The following is a 15,928-nucleotide window of genomic DNA, read 5'->3' on the forward strand; positions in this document are numbered from 1 at the left end:
TGGCAGACTGGTACAAAAGGTGAAGTCACTCGGGATCAGAGATGAGCTAGCAAGATGGATACAGAACTGGCTAGGTCATAGAAGGCAGAGGGTAGCAATGGAAGGGTGCTTTTCTGATTGGAGGGCTGTGACTAGTGGTGTTCCGCAGGGATCAGTGCTGGGACCTTTGCTGTTCGTAGTATATATAAATGATTTGGAGGAAAATGTAACTGGTCTGATTAGTAAGTTTGCGGATGACAAAAAGGTTGGTGGAATTGCGGATAGTGATGAGGACTCAGAGGATACAGCAGGATTTAAATCATTTGGAGACCTGGGTGGCGAGATGGCAGATGAAGTTTAATCCGGACAAATGTGAGATAATGCATTTTGGAAGGTCTAATACAGGTAGGGAATATATAGTGAATGGTAGAACCCTCAAGAGTCTTGACAGTCAGAGAGATCTTGATGTACAGATCCACAGGTCACTGAAAGGGGCAACACAGGTGGAGAAGGTAGTCAAGAAGGCCTACGGCATGCTTGCCTTCATTGGCCGGGGCATTGGGTATGAAAATTGGCAAGTCATGTTCCAGCTGTATAGAAACTCAGTTAGGCCACATTTGGAGTATAGTGTTCAATTCTGGTCGCCACACTACCAGAATGATGTAGAGGCTTTAGAGAGGGTGCAGAAGAGATTTACCAGGATGTTGCCTGGTATGGAGGGCATTAGCTATGAGGAGAGGTTGGAGAAACCCGGTTTGTTCTCACTGGAACGAAGGCAGTTGAGGGGCGACCTGATAGAGGTCTACAAAATTATGAGGGGCATAGACAGAGTGGGTAGTCAGAGACTTTTTCCCAGGGTAGAGGGGTCAATTAAGGTGTGAGGGGCAAGGTTTAGAGTAGATGTACGAGGCAAGTTCTTTTACACAGAGGGTAGTGGGTGCCTGGAACTCGCCTCCTGAGGAGGTGGTGGAAGCAGGGACGATAGTGGCATTTAAGGGGCATCTTGCCAAATACATGAATAGGATGGGAATAGAGGGATATGGACCCCAGAAGTGTAGAAGATTTTAGTTTAGACGGGCAGCATGGTCGGCGCAGGCTTGGAGGGCCGAAGGGCCTGTTCCTGTGCTGTACATTTCTTTGTTCTTTAAAGGGTGTACAGATTTCAAAGGGAGGTTGAGGGTCCCCACACCCACAGACACTGCGGACATGAGCAACACCGCCAACCCTCACCTGACCCCCATCACTAATTCCATGTACCCCCCCCCCCCCCAACACCCAGGCATGAGGGTGATCCGGCCCCCTACCCATCCATCCTCAAGGGCATCGGGCCATCGCACCAACAACCTTCCCCCCCCCCCCCCCACCCCCGACCCCACCAAATGAGCACACCATGCTATGGGTTCGCTGAGGTCCCCCCACCTTTAGGTGCCCTCCCACCCCGCCTTTCAGGGTCCCCCTCAGGCTCCACCTCTTGGCAGTGACCCAGGCACTCTGGCAGTGTAATCCTGACACCCAGGATGGCATTGCCCAGGTGCCAAGAGCACTGCCCTGTCCTGTCCCTGACCACCCGGGGGGACTCCAATGGCCTCTGAACCCCCGCCATCACAACTGGTCTCAGTTTGTGGAGACCAGCACTAATCTGGGCTGGGGTGAGGCCTCACTGGTACGGCCAGTGACGACCTGGAGCCGGGAGAATGCGGCTTCAAACAGGCTGCACATATTTGAATGAGCCCAGGATCACACTCGCGAGGGCATGATCCAGATTGAGCCGGACGTGGCATGTCGGGTGGCATCGCGATTGGCTCAGTGCCCGGTGCGAAACCCGTTTTAGGCCTCTCCCACTCTGCACCCTGCGCAACAGGATTAATGCCGGGCGCAACAGATTGGGAAAATCGCACCCGATGTCCACAATGGCAGTCACGTCCACCTCCTGCACAGGGTCTCAACCCATGGGGGAACCTCGGGTAATTTCCCCGATAGTGAAGACTCGGGATCTGAGTGGAGGTTGAGGGGATCGGTTTACCTCCGGTGGCCAGCACTGAGGATGAGCCCCTTTCCGTAACCCTCAGGCGTGCGCCGAGGAAACGGAGGTGTCCAGTCCGCTTCATGCCCCCCGATCCGGCTCCACCTGCCACAGACTCGAGGCCCCATCACCGCATGAGTGAAGGGCCTGAAATGGACTTAAGGAGGGTGGGGGGGGATGTTATAACCCTCATGAAGACTGTGGGGGATTGCTGATTGATCTCCCCATGGGCTTCATAGAATGACTTCCCATATTGAGCGGATGGAGGCCTGCCCAATGGGGGCGCACCACTGACCCTGAGACCGGACTGGCAGTTCCATATAGTCCTGGGCTGGGACATTTGTTTTGTAGACCGCGGCTCTGACTTTATTTGTGTTGGAGAATTAACCTGCTTTGCCTGTTAGCCTGCACCTCCTGGAATTATTACATAAGAACTAGGGGCAGGAGTAGGCCATCTGGCCCCTCGGGCCTGCTCCGCCATTTAATTAGACCATGGCTGATCTTCTGTGGACTCAGCTCCACTTTCCGGCCCGAACACCATAACCCTTTATTCTTCAAAAAACTATCTATCTTTACCTTAAAAACATTTAATGAAGGAGCCTCAACTGCTTCACTGGGCAAGGAATTCCATAGATTCACAACCCTTTGGGTGAAGAAGTTCCTCCTAAACTCAGTCCTAAATCTACTTCCCCTTATTTTGAGGCTATGCCCCCTAGTTCTGCTTCCACCCGCCAGTGGAAACAACCTGCCCACATCTATCCTATCTATTCCCTTCATAATTTTATATGTTTCTATAAGATCTCCCCTCATCCTTCTAAATTCCAATGAGTACAGTCCCAGTCTACTCAACGACTCCTCGTAATCCAACCCCTTCAGCTCTGGGATTAACCTAGTGAATCTCCTCTGCACACCCTCCAGCGCCAGTACGTCCTTTCTCAGGTAAGGAGACCAAAACTGAACACAATACTCCAGGTGTGGCCTCACTAACACCTTATACAATTGCAGCATAACCTCTCTAGTCTTAAACTCCATCCCTCTAGCAATGAAGGGCAACATTCCAATTGCCTTCTTAATCACCTGTTGCACCTGTAAACCAACGTTTTGCGACTCATACACTAGCACACTCAGGTCTCTCTGCACAGCAGCATGTTTTAATATTTTATCATTTAAATAATAATCCCGTTTGCTGTTATTCCTACCAAAATGGATAACCTCACATTTGTCAACATTGTATTCCATCTGCCAGACCCTAGCCCATTCACTTAACCTATCCAAATCCCTCTCCAGACTTCCAGTATCCTCTGCACTTTTTGCTTTACCACTCATCTTAGTGTCATCTGCAAATTTGGACACATTGCCCTTGGTCCCCAACTCCAAATCATCTATGTAAATTGTGGGCCCAACACTGATCCCTGAGGGACACCACTAGCTACTGATTGCCAACCAGAGAAACACCCATTAATCCCCACTCTTTGCTTTCTATTAATTAACCAATCCTCTCTCCATGCTACTACTTTACCCTTAATGCCATGCATCTTTATCTTATGCAGCAACCTTTTGTAAGGCACCTTGTCAAAGGCTTTCTGGAAATCCAGATATACCACATCCATTTGCTCCCCGTTATCTACTGCACTGGTTATGTCCTCAAAAAATTCCACTAAATTAGTTAGGCACGACCTGCCCTTTATGAACCCAGGCTGCATCTGCAAAAATGGGACAATTTCCATCCAGATGCCTCGCTATTTCTTCCTTGATGATAGATTCCAGCATCTTCCCTACTACCGAAGTTAAGCTCACTGGCCTATAATTACCCGCTTTCTGCCTACCTCCTTTTTTAAACAGTGGTGTCATGTTTGCTAATTTCCAATCCGCCGGGACCACTTCCTTTTTGTCTAGTGAATTTTGGTAAATTATCACTAGTGCATTTGCAATTTCCCTAGCCATCTCTTTTAGCACTCTGGGATGCATTCCATCAGGGCCAGGAGACTTGTCTACCTTTAGCCCCATTAGCTTGCCCATAACTACCTCCTTAGTGATAACAATCATCTCAAGGTCCTCACCTGTCATAGCCTCATTTCTGTCAGTCACTGGTATGTTATTTGTGTCTTCCACTGTGAAGACCAACCCAAAAAACCTGTTCAGTTCCTCAGCCATTTCCTCATCTCCCATTATTAAATCTCCCTTCTCATCCTCTAAAGGACCAATATTTACCTTAGCCACTCTTTTTTGTTTTATATATTTGTAGAAACTTTTACTGTCTGTTTTTATATTCTGAGCAAGTTTACTCTCACAATCTATCTTACTCTTCTTTATAGCTTTTTTAGTAGCTTTCTGTTGCCCCCTAAGGATTTCCCAGTCCTCTAGCCTCCCACTAATCTTTGCCACTTTGTATGCTTTTTCCTTCAATTTGATACTCTCCCTTATTTCCTTAGATATCCACGGTCGATTTTCCCTCTTTCTACCGTCCTTCCTTTTTGTTGGTATAAACCTTTGCTGAGCAATACGAAAAATCGCTTGGAAGGTTCTCCACTGTTCCTCAACTGTTTCACCATGAAGTCTTTGCTCCCAGTCTACCTTAGCTAGTTCTTCTCTCATCCCATTGTAATCTCCTTTGTTTAAGCACAAAACACTAGTGTTTGATTTTTCCTTCTCACCCTCTGTATTTTAAATTCCACCACATTGTGATCGCTCCTTCCGAGAGGATCCCTAACTATGAGATCATTAATCAATCCTGTCTCATTACACAGGACCATATCTAGGACCGCTTATTCCCTCGTAGGTTCCATTACATACTGTTCTCGGAAACTATCGTGGATAGTTCTATAAACTCCTCCTCAAGGCTGCCTTGACCGACCTGGTTAAACCAATCGACATGTAGATTAAAATCCCCCATGATAACTGCTGTACCATTTCTACATGCATCAGTTATTTCTTTGTTGATTGCCTGCCCCACCATAATGTTACTATTTGGTGGCCTATAGACTACTCCTATCAGTGACTTTTTCGCCTTACTATTTCCTGATTTCCACCCAAATGGATTCAACCTTATCCTCCATAGCACCGATGTAATCCCTTACTATTGCCCGGATGTCTTCCTTAAGTAACAGAGCTACACCACCTCCCTCACCATCCACTCTGTTCTTCCGAATAGTTTGATACCCGTGGATATTTAACTCCCAGTTGTGACCATCCTTTAACCATGTTTCAGTAATGGCCACTAAATCATAGTCATTCACAATGATTTGCGCCATCAACTCATTTACCTTATTCCGAATACTACGAGCATTCAGGTAAAGTACACTTATGCTGGCTTTTATGTCTCTTTTTTGAATCTTAACACCTCAATCAGTAACCTCTCCTAAGTTATATTTACTCTTAGCTTTTCTCCTAATTTTCCTTGTCATTGAACCCATATCTTCATGTAACAACCTGCCGCGTTGCTTACCATTTATGTTTTTACTTCCCGTTTTATTCCTTTTAGTATTACTGGGCCTATTCACTGAACTCCCCTCAGACACAGGTACCTTCTACTGTCACCCTTTTTGATTTTTGACTATGGCTTCTCTGCCTTACACTTTCCCCCTTACTGCCTTTTGTTTCTGCCCCTGTTTGACTACCTTCCGACTTCTTGCATCGGTTTCCATCCCCCTGCCACATTAGTTTAAACCCTCCCCAACAGCTCTAGCAAACACCCCCCTGGGACATCGGTGCCAGTCCTGCCCAGGTGCAGACCGTCCGGTTTGTACTGGTCCCACCTCCCCCAGAACCGGTTCCAATGCCGCAGGAATTTGAATCCCTCCCTCTTGCACCATCTCTCGAGCCACGCATTCATCCTATCTATCCTATATTTTTTAAATTTAGAGTATCCAATTATTTTTTCCAATTAAGGGGCAATTTAGCGTGGCCAATCCACCTATCCTACACATCTTTGGGTTGTGGGGGCGAAACCCACGCAGACACGGAGAGAATGTGCAAACTCCTCACGGACAGTGACCCAGGGCCGGGATTCGAACCCGGGTCCTTAGCGCCGTAGGCAGCAATGCCAACCACTGTGCCACTGTGCTGCCCTCATCCTATCTATCCTGACATTCCTACTCTGACTAGCTCGTGGCACTGGTAGCAATCATGAGATTACTACCTTTGAGGTCCTACTTTTTAGTTTAACTCCTAACTCCCTGAATTCAGCTTATAAGACCTCGTCCTGTTTTTTACCTATATCGTTGGTGCCTATGTGGACCACGACAGCTGGCTGTTCACCCCCCCCCCCCCTCCAGAATGTCCTGCAGCCGCTCCAAAACATCCTTGACCCTTGCATCAGGGAGGCAACATACCATCCTGGAGTCTCGATTGCGTCCGCAGAACCGCCTGTCTATTTCCCTTACGATTGAGTCCCCTATCACTATAGCCCTGCCATTCTTCTTCCTGCTCTGCTGCGCAGCTGAGACAGCCACGGTGCCATGAACCTGGCTGCTGCTGCCTTCCCCTGGTGAGCCATCTCCCTCAACAGTATCCAAAGCGGTATATCTGTTTAGCAGGGAGATGACCGCAGGGGACACCTGCTCTGCCTTCCTACTCTTGCTCTGTCTTTTGGTCACCCATTTTCTATCTCCCTCAGTAACTTTCACCTGCGGTGTGACCAATTCGCTAAACGTGCTATCCACGGCCTCCTCAGCATCGCGGATGCTCCAAAGTGAGTCCATCCGCAGCTCCAGAGCCGTCAAGTGGTCTAATAGGAGCTGCAACTGGATACACTTCTTGCATGTGAATTACACTTACTTATTCGCACTAGAGGCAGTTCAGAAGTACAGCCCAGAAAAATACATAATTGTTTTCCCAAATTCTCCAGCTGATTGGCTGAAGTAAGTGCAACACAAGCTTTTTTAAATACATTCATGGGATGTGGGCGTTGCTGGGTAGGCCAGAATTTAATGCCCAGCCCTAATTGCCCTTGAAAAGGTGGTGGTGAGCTGCTGCTTTCTTGAACCACTGCTGTGCCTGTGGTGTAAGTGCACCCAAAGTGCTGTGAGGGGCGAGTTCCAGGATTTTGACCCAGTGACAGTGAAGAAATGGTGATATATTTCCAGGCGGCATGGTAGCACAGTTGTTAGCACTGTTGCCTCAGAGCGCCAGGCTCCCAGGTTCGATTCGCGGCTTGGGTCACTGTCTGTGCGGAGTCTGCACGTTCTCCCCATGCCGGTGTGTGTTTCCTCCGGGTGCCCCGGTTGCCTCCCACAAGTCCCAGAAAGACGTTCTGTTAGGTGAATTGGACGTTCTGAATTTTTCCGCTGTGTACCCGAACTGGCGCTGGAGTGTGGCGACTAGGGGCATTTCATAGTAACTTCATTGCAGTGTTAATGTAAACTTACTTGTGACAATAAAGATTATTAAAAATTATTAAAAGAAACAAAGAGGAGGAATTAACGGGTCTTTATCAAATTGACAGTCAGTGACTAGTGGGGTACCGCAGGGATCAGTGCTGGGACCCCAGCTAATCATAATATATATTACCGATTTAGATGAGGGAACAAAATGTCATATCTCGAGATTTGCAGATGATGACAAGTTGTGACGGAGGGTGAGATGTGAGGAGGATGCAGAGATCCTTCAGTGTGATTTGGACAAGTTGAGTGGGTGGGCAAATGAATGGCAGATGCAGTATAATTTGGATAAATGCGAGGTTATCCACTTTAGTAGCAAAAACAAGAGGGCAGACTATTATCTGAATGGCTATAAATTAGGCGAGGGGAACATGCAATGAGCACAGGGTGTCCTCGTACACCAGTTACTGAAGGTAAGCATGCCCACATTCTCCACTTCATTTTAGGGCAGCACGGTAGCATTGTGGATAGCACAATCACTTCACAGCTCCAGGGTCCCAGGTTCAATTCCGGCTTGGGTCACTGTCTGTGCGGAGTTTGCACATCCTCCCCGTGTGTGCGTGGGTTTCCTCCGGGTGCTCCGGTTTCCTCCCACAGTCCAAAGATGTGCAAGTTAGGTGGATTGGACATGATAAATTGCCCTTAGTGTTGGGTGGGGTTACTGGGTTATGGGGATAGGGTGGAGGTGTTAACTTTGGGTAGGGTGTTCTTTCTAGGAGCCGGTGCAGACTCGATGGGCCGAATGACTTCCTTCTGCACTGTAAATTCTATGAAATAGGTGCAGCAGGAGGTAAAGAAGGTAAATGATATGCTGGCCTTCATTGCGAGAAGATTCGAGTATAAGGGCAGGGATGTCTTGCTGAAATTATATCGAGCCTTGGTGAGGCCACACCTGGAACATTGTGTGTTTTGGTCTCCTTATCTGAGGAAGGATATTCTAGCTATAGAGAAAGTGCAACAAAGGTTTACCAGGCTGATTCCAGGACTGATGTTTGAGGAAAGATTTAATCGGTTAGGATTGTATAAATACTTGATGTCGCGAGGAATTAAGGGCTACGGGGAGAATGCTGGTAGGTGGAGTTGAAATGCCCATCAGCCATGATTGAATGGCGGAGTGGACTCGATGGGCCGAATGGCCTTACTTCCACTCCTATGTCTTATGGTCTTATGGTCTTATTTGTTGGAGTTCAGAAGAATGAGGGGATCTCATAGAAAGCTATAAAATTCTAACAGGATTGGACAGGGCGGATGGAGGAAGGATGTTCCGATGGTGGGTGTGTCCAGATCAGGGGCACAATCTGAGGATATGGGGTAGACAATTTAGGACTGAGATGAGGAGAAATTTCTTCACCTAGAGAGTGGTGGACTATGAAATTCGTTACCACAGGAAGTAGTTCAGTCCAAAACATTGTATGGTTTCAAGAAGCAGTTAGATATAGCACTTGGGGTGAAGGGGATCAAAGGATATGGGGGAAAGTGAGATTAGGCTATTGAGTTGGATGATCAGCCATGATCATAATGAATGGTGGAACGGGTTGGAAGTGCCAAATGGCCTCCTCCTGCTCCTATGTTTTCTATGTTTCTAAAAAAAAATCTAAAATTCCCAATTTTTTTTTTAATTAAGGGGCAATATTTAATGTGGCCAATCCACCTACCCTGCACACCTTTGGGTTGTGGGGTGAGAGACATGGAGATTATCAACCCTTTTAATCACATTTTTGTTTGATGTTTTATGTTTCATTTGCTCTTTGTTTTTGTTGAAGACGGTATCCCTATAAGGGGCTGCCTCTTTTAATTTGTCCCTCAGTTTGTTTAATTTAGTATATTTGGTTCGATCAAAATAGTTGGCACCCAAATCCTTTTGTTCCTCCTCAGCCACTTTATCTTCCTTTATCGCAAAGTGGATGGCCTCCCACCTCCTCCTTATCTGCCACAGACTTGTCAAGTCATTGACGGAGTTTTCAATTGGCTGCACTGTTGGTATTATTAATGGGGGTCCCCCCCCAACCTTGTACCTCCTGGTCATCGTGCTGGTTCAGCACCACATTCCCAGAGCCATTTTTAGAGCGGCTGGGTGGTACTGTGATTAATCCCACTGAGGTCCCCCTCTCTCCCCAGACCTGTCGTGGCTGCAGGGCCAGAGCTGTGGTCATTGGCCGTCACGTGGAGGGATTGCTCCACGATCGCAACCAGACAGCTGTGACCATTTTATGTTTAAAAATCTGACCTTTCCTTCAGAGGCTGTCTCCATGTTCGGGTCCCTATCTCTCTCATGGGTTTGCCAACGTGTCAGTGCTGGAACGTTGCTCATAGCAACAGGAGTAGTCCATTCAGCCTGTCGAGCCTGTTCCGCCATTCAATTAGATCATGGCTGCTTATCAACCTCAATGCCCCTTTCCCCATATCCCTTGATGTCATTAGTGTGCAGAAATCTATCATTTTCTGTCTTGACCCCACTCAATGATTGAGCTTCCACAGCCCCCTGGGGTAGGGAATTCCAAAGGTTACCACTCTCTGAGTGAAGAAATTCCTCCTCATCTCAGTTTGAATGGCCTGCGATTTATTCTGAGACTCTGTCCCCTGATTCCACTCACCAGCCTTGGGATACATCCTTGTTCTGCTGTGGAAGCATTTTGTAAGTTTCAAGGAAATCACCTTTCCTTCTTTGAAAAGCTGGAGAGCACAGGCCCTGTTTCCTCAACTCACCTCGTACGACAATCCTACCAACCCAGGGGTTAGTCTGGCGGACTTCCATTGCACTCCCTCTCTGGAGGTTGTGTACTTCCTTAGATAAGGAGATCAAAACTGTCCATAATACTCCAGGTACGGTCGCACCAAAGCTCTTTACAATTGCAGCAAGACATCTTTACATCTGCACTCAAATCCCCGTTTGCCTTCCAAACTGATTGTTGCACTTACCTGCTGGCCCTTGTTGATCCATGAACAAGGACAGCCAGGTCCCTTTGGGCCAACATCTCACCATTTTAGAAAATATTCTGCCGTTCTGTTTTTACTGCTAAAGTGGATAACTTCACACTTATTCGCATCATATTCCATCTGTCAGGTTCTTGACCATTCACTTAGCCTGTCCAAGTCCTCTTGAAGCCTCCTTGCATCCTCCTCACTACTTACATTACCACCTAGTTTTGTGGCACCAACAAATTTGGAAATATTACAATTGGTCCCTACATCCAAATAGTTGATAGAGATTGTGTACAGCTGTAGCTCTGACACTGACCCCACTAGTAACAGCCTGCAATCTTTACTATCTGTTTAATTCATAAAGCGGGCCCTCCAGCCTTGGGAGCCTACCCGCTGTCCTCCATTCTATTAACTGGTTGACACTAATAATAGCAGTTATCATGTCAACATCATATTGTGTGGGGCTAGGACCTGGAATTGAAATGAAAATGAAAATGAAATGAAAATGAAAATCGCTTATTGTCACGAGTAGGCTTCAATGAAGTTGCTGTGAAAAGCCCCTAGTCGCCACATTCCGGCGCCTGTCCGGGGAGGCTGGTATGGGAATCGAACCGTGCTGCTGGCCTGCTTGGTCTGCTTTATAAGCCAGTGATTTAGCCTTGTGAGCTAAACCAGCCCCTAATTGATCCTGATGTCAGGTTCCTGACCCCAGAATGGAAATCCCATGGTGCTGGGACTCTTGTTTTACCTTCTTCTAATAAGGGTTGATTGGAGGTGTCGTAAATACAACTTTATTGTTATTTATTCACTTTAACACATTCGCGTAAGAACTGAATCAAAACTTAGAAACAAAATATCAAACAATGCATAAACATTGCAAAAAAGCATTAAACATAAGAGCATAACGAAATTGCTTTGAAACAAATGGATAAATGATTCAAAAATTCAATAAGGCAGAAATTCAGGAATGAGATCTTGACCACGAGGGCCTACTTTTAGGGGAATCCTTATCTCTGGTCTAATCCCTCATTTACTCTCATTGGTTTCTAATTCTCAGCTGAGACCTCCTGGTTTGTTCAAATGGATGTTTGTTACATAGAGGATGATTTATTAATCAAACATTGGCCATTACTTAAGACTGACTGTTGTCCATCAAAGTTAGCTCAGCATGTATGTGCACAGTCTCATGAAAATAGGTTTCTCATGTCACCACTGGCCGTAGACCTTGCTGTACCTATTTAATTGATACATTCTTATTGCTGAATACACTGAAATACAATAGTCAATTCATTGTATAAAACATTCACTGAAACAATGTCTAAATTTCCACAGTCAAGACACTCGAGTTCAATAGTTAATTCATTATCTGAAACAATGGCTGTATTCTCACAGTCAAGACACTTTTAATAATTTCACTCTTTAGCTATGCATTCAATTAGCACGTAAAACCATGAATAAATCAATAATCTATCACACGGATTTAATCTTTTTTTGTAACTTCCTGCTCCTGTGTGGACAATTTACTTGATCTCCTAATGAACGGTATATTCAGGTTTGCAGATGACGGCAGCACGGTGGCGCAGTGGTTAGCACTGCAGTCTCACGGCGCCAAGGTCCCAGGTTCGATCCCGGCTCTGGGTCACTGTCTGTGTGGAGTCTGCACGTTCTCCCCGTGTCTGCGTGGGTTTCGCCCCCACAACCCAAAGATGTGCAAGTCGGTGGATTGGCCACGCTAAATTGCCCCTTAATTGGAAAAAAAATAATTGGGTACTCTGAAATTGCAGTTGACAACTCTCTATTTCTTCATCCAACTCATTAATATATGCGGTGGAACGCTGTTTATATTAACTCAGGATATGTGGGCATCGTTGTGCTTTATTACCCATCCCTAACTACATTGCTGGAGACTTTCCTAAAGGGGAATAGTGGGTTTTGCACTGTCAATTTTTATTGAATTCAAATTTCACCCCTCTGCTGGGTTGGGATTTGAACCCAGGTTCCCAGAGCATTGCCCTGAGTCTCTGGATTACTCGTCCAGTGACGACACCAATAGGCCACTGCCTCCCCAGTAGCGATCTTATGTACTCATTGCACACTCAAAGGTCAAACTATTGGAACATTGCAGTTATCCAGTTACGAAATTGAATTTCACTTTCAGTTTCCTGCCCTGTGTGATTTCTGTTCTCCAATTTCCGCCGTGTGACAGAAGGTGATGATTGCTGTCGGGGTACATTGTTCAGGGTGCAGGCATCAGCTGGCACATTGAATGCATCCCAGTTGAGCATGGATTTAGTTCTCAGCTAGGAATCACCTACCCATTTTCCAGCAGATATCTTCAGATAGCAATAGGCGGCAGCATCTATGGCTAACCTTTTTGTGCCATTCCCTGGCCCTGCGCCAATGAGGGAAGTTATACTGTCCCAGTTGCTGGCCAGTTTGTGGTGGATTATAACAAGAGCCTCTTTTTGGGACAGTCCCAGATCGGGCGCACTTCTCAAGTGATCCCTCACTAAGTTGAGAGAGAAAGACACTTTTGGAGACTTCCGGTGGTGGCCATGGAGGTGCAGATCGCACATTTTTTTTTTTTTTTTTTTTTTTTTCATCAACCATTAATTTTATTGTTTTCTTTTGTGGTGTATGAGCATGTGTGTTGAAGGAAGGGGAGTGTTACAGAACTGGGTTTGGGAGGAGGCGGAGGGTGGTGAGAGTGGAAACCAAAAGTTGCTCTTTTGTTTGAAATGTCCGACAGGGGCTATCAGTCCCATTGTAAAATGGCTTTCCCCGTTAACAGTGGACAGGCATCCCCACCAGCATGTTCAGCTTGCTCCATGGGTTATTTTTTGTTTAAAAAGACCCGCATCCCGTCCCCACTTAACAGCCGTCCTTTCCAAATTGTCGATATGCCGAACGCGGTCCATCGTATTACCAAAAAAAAACACAGGGGAAAAAATAATGATAAAAACGCAAAAAGGAAAATAATACAAGGTTTGTTCATCACAGTCTCGAGGGGACCTACAACAAAGCAACGAGTTCGTCCAACCCGGGAGTAAGATGACGTCCGTTGCCGGGGAGACCAGGTGATCGGGTCTAAGGAGATCTGCGGTACCTCCTCCGCTCCCGAGGGCTGGGCGAATCATGACGTCTCTTCCTCACTGGTGATTCGCTGCCCGAGTGCCTCCTTCGGCGCTCTCGTTCTCGTCTGCCATACGAGTCCCTGGATAGTCGAGAACGCCTCCGATCCACTGGCGAATAACTCAGTGACCGGGAATCACGCAACGAATCGATCGGCTTTCGTGGGCTCCGTGTCCTCCGTCTGTGAGGTGGAGGGGGCAGATCGCACATTTGATAGCTTCAGCCTGTGACGGACTTTTGGACCTTTTCCCCCGTTTCTCCACGGATTTTATTGGATAAATCGGTGAAGAGTGAGACAGTGAGGATAAATCCCCCTCCAGTGTATGGAGAATTGGACCAGAAAGTGGCCGTGTGAGAAGGCAAAGTCCTACTAGGAAGATGCGAGCGGAGCTGGCCACGCGGGAAAGCATGGCGGAAAGGCAGGGCCGCGGGGAAACGGCACAGTGGTCGACGGAGCAGCTGGTGGAGTTTTTTGAAGATTGCTTTGTCAAGCTTAAGAAGGACACGCTGGACCCGATCAAGGCTTCGATTGATCAGGTGTTGCAGAATCAAGAGACCCACGGACGTGCGATCCAGGAAGTGGAGAAAAAGGTGTCCGAGCACGAGGAACACCAAGTTGGAGATGCTGACTGACCGCCAGAAAAGAGTGTAGGAGAAGCTGGAGGACCTGGAGAACAGGTCCAGGAGGCAGAATCTGAGAATCGCAGCCTCCTTGAAGGCAGTGATGGATCGGATGTGAGGGCCTTTGTGACGAACATGCTGGAGAAGTTGATGGGGGCTGAGGCGTTCCCTCAGCCCCTGGAAGTGGATAGAGCGCACAGAGCCCTTGCGAAGAAGCCCCGAGCGAAAGAGCCGCTGAGGGCAATGGTGGTACGTTTACACCGATTCCTGGACAAGGAACACGTTCTGCGGTGGGCCAAGAAAGAACGGAGCAGAAAGTGGGAGAATTGTGAGCTGCGCATTTATCAAGACCTGGGCGCGGATTTGGCCAAGAGGCAAGCTGGGTTTAATCGGGCAAAAATGGCCGTCTTTCAGAAGGGGATGTTGTACCCAGACTGTCTGTGGGTCACATATGAGGAACGGGATTTTTACTTCGAAACACCAGACGATGTATTGACTTTCATCAAGGGAAAAAGACTGGAGGTCGCAACGGGTCTTACTTTACGCAGATGACCTGCTCGTGTATATTTCAAAGAACAAAGAAAAGTACAGCACAGGAACAGGCCCTTCGGCCCTCCAAGCCTGCGCCGACCATGCTGCCCATCTAAACTAAAATCTTCTACACTTCCTGGGTCCGTATCCCTCTATTCCCCTCCTATTCATGTATTTGTCAAGATGCCCCTTAAATGTCACTATCATCCCTGCTTCCACCACCTCCTCCGGCAGTGAGTTCCAGGCACCCACTACCCTCTGTGTAAAAAACTTGCCTCGTACATCTCCTCTAAATCTTGCCCCTCGCACCTTAAACCTATGCCCCCTAGTAATTGACCCGCGATTGAAGAAAGTGTTGCTGGAGCGCAGTCCGGGGGAGGGTGGGGTGGCGCTGCCGAACTTTGTCAATTACTACTGGGTGGCTAATATAGCCATGATTAGGAAGTGGGTAGTGGGGGAGGGGTTGGTGTGGGAGCGGATGGAGGCGACGTCATGCAAAGACACAAGTTTGGGAGCACTGATATCGGCACCTCTTCCATTCTCGCCAGCCCGATACTCCACAAGTCCGGTGGTGGTGGCGGCTCGGAGAATCTGAAAATGATCCCCAAAGATCGCCTGACCGTTTTCTTCCCCAATTCTCTCTGGGTAAATTATCACTGCAGTACAGTGTATGGCCACATGAGGCTGATCTTGAGGCCGCTGCTGTGGACTTTCTTGCCTCCCTGGGTCACTGTTAGTCACCGACACAGCCTCCAGCAGCGACTCCCGTCTCTGCAGCAGCTGATCGGCCAGGTTAGTCAGCACCTGCAACTAAAACAGAGGAATTTAAAAGAAAAATCAATTCTCTTTAAATTTATTTCCTGAAGATCCTCCTTCTGCACAGAGTTAGTTTCCAGCACTGAATCATAGAATCTACAGTGCGGAAGGAGGCCATTCGGCCCATTGAGTCTGCACCGGCTATTGAAAAGAGCACCTCACTTAAGCCCACACCGCCACCCTAACCCCATAATCCAGTGACCCCCACCTAACTTTTTTTGGACACTAATTTAACATAGCCAATCCACCTACCCTGCACATCTTTGGACCTTGGGAGGAAACCGGAGCACCCGGAGGAAATCCACGCAGACACGGGGAGAATGTGCAGACTCCACACAGACAGTGACCCAAGCTGGGAATCGAACCTGGGTCCCTGGAGCTGTGAAGCAACTGTGCTAACCACTGTGCTACCGTGCAGCCCTTAGCAATCTATTTTGCCAGGCCTGCATCTCCCACCCAACCAAATGACTGCTGACTGGAATGTGTTCCCACAAGTACCTCAGTCATTAACTAGTATCCCGAGGAC

The sequence above is a fragment of the Scyliorhinus canicula genome, chromosome 17 (genome assembly GCF_902713615.1).
Source record: "Scyliorhinus canicula chromosome 17, sScyCan1.1, whole genome shotgun sequence".
In the NCBI taxonomy this organism is placed as follows: domain Eukaryota; kingdom Metazoa; phylum Chordata; class Chondrichthyes; order Carcharhiniformes; family Scyliorhinidae; genus Scyliorhinus; species Scyliorhinus canicula.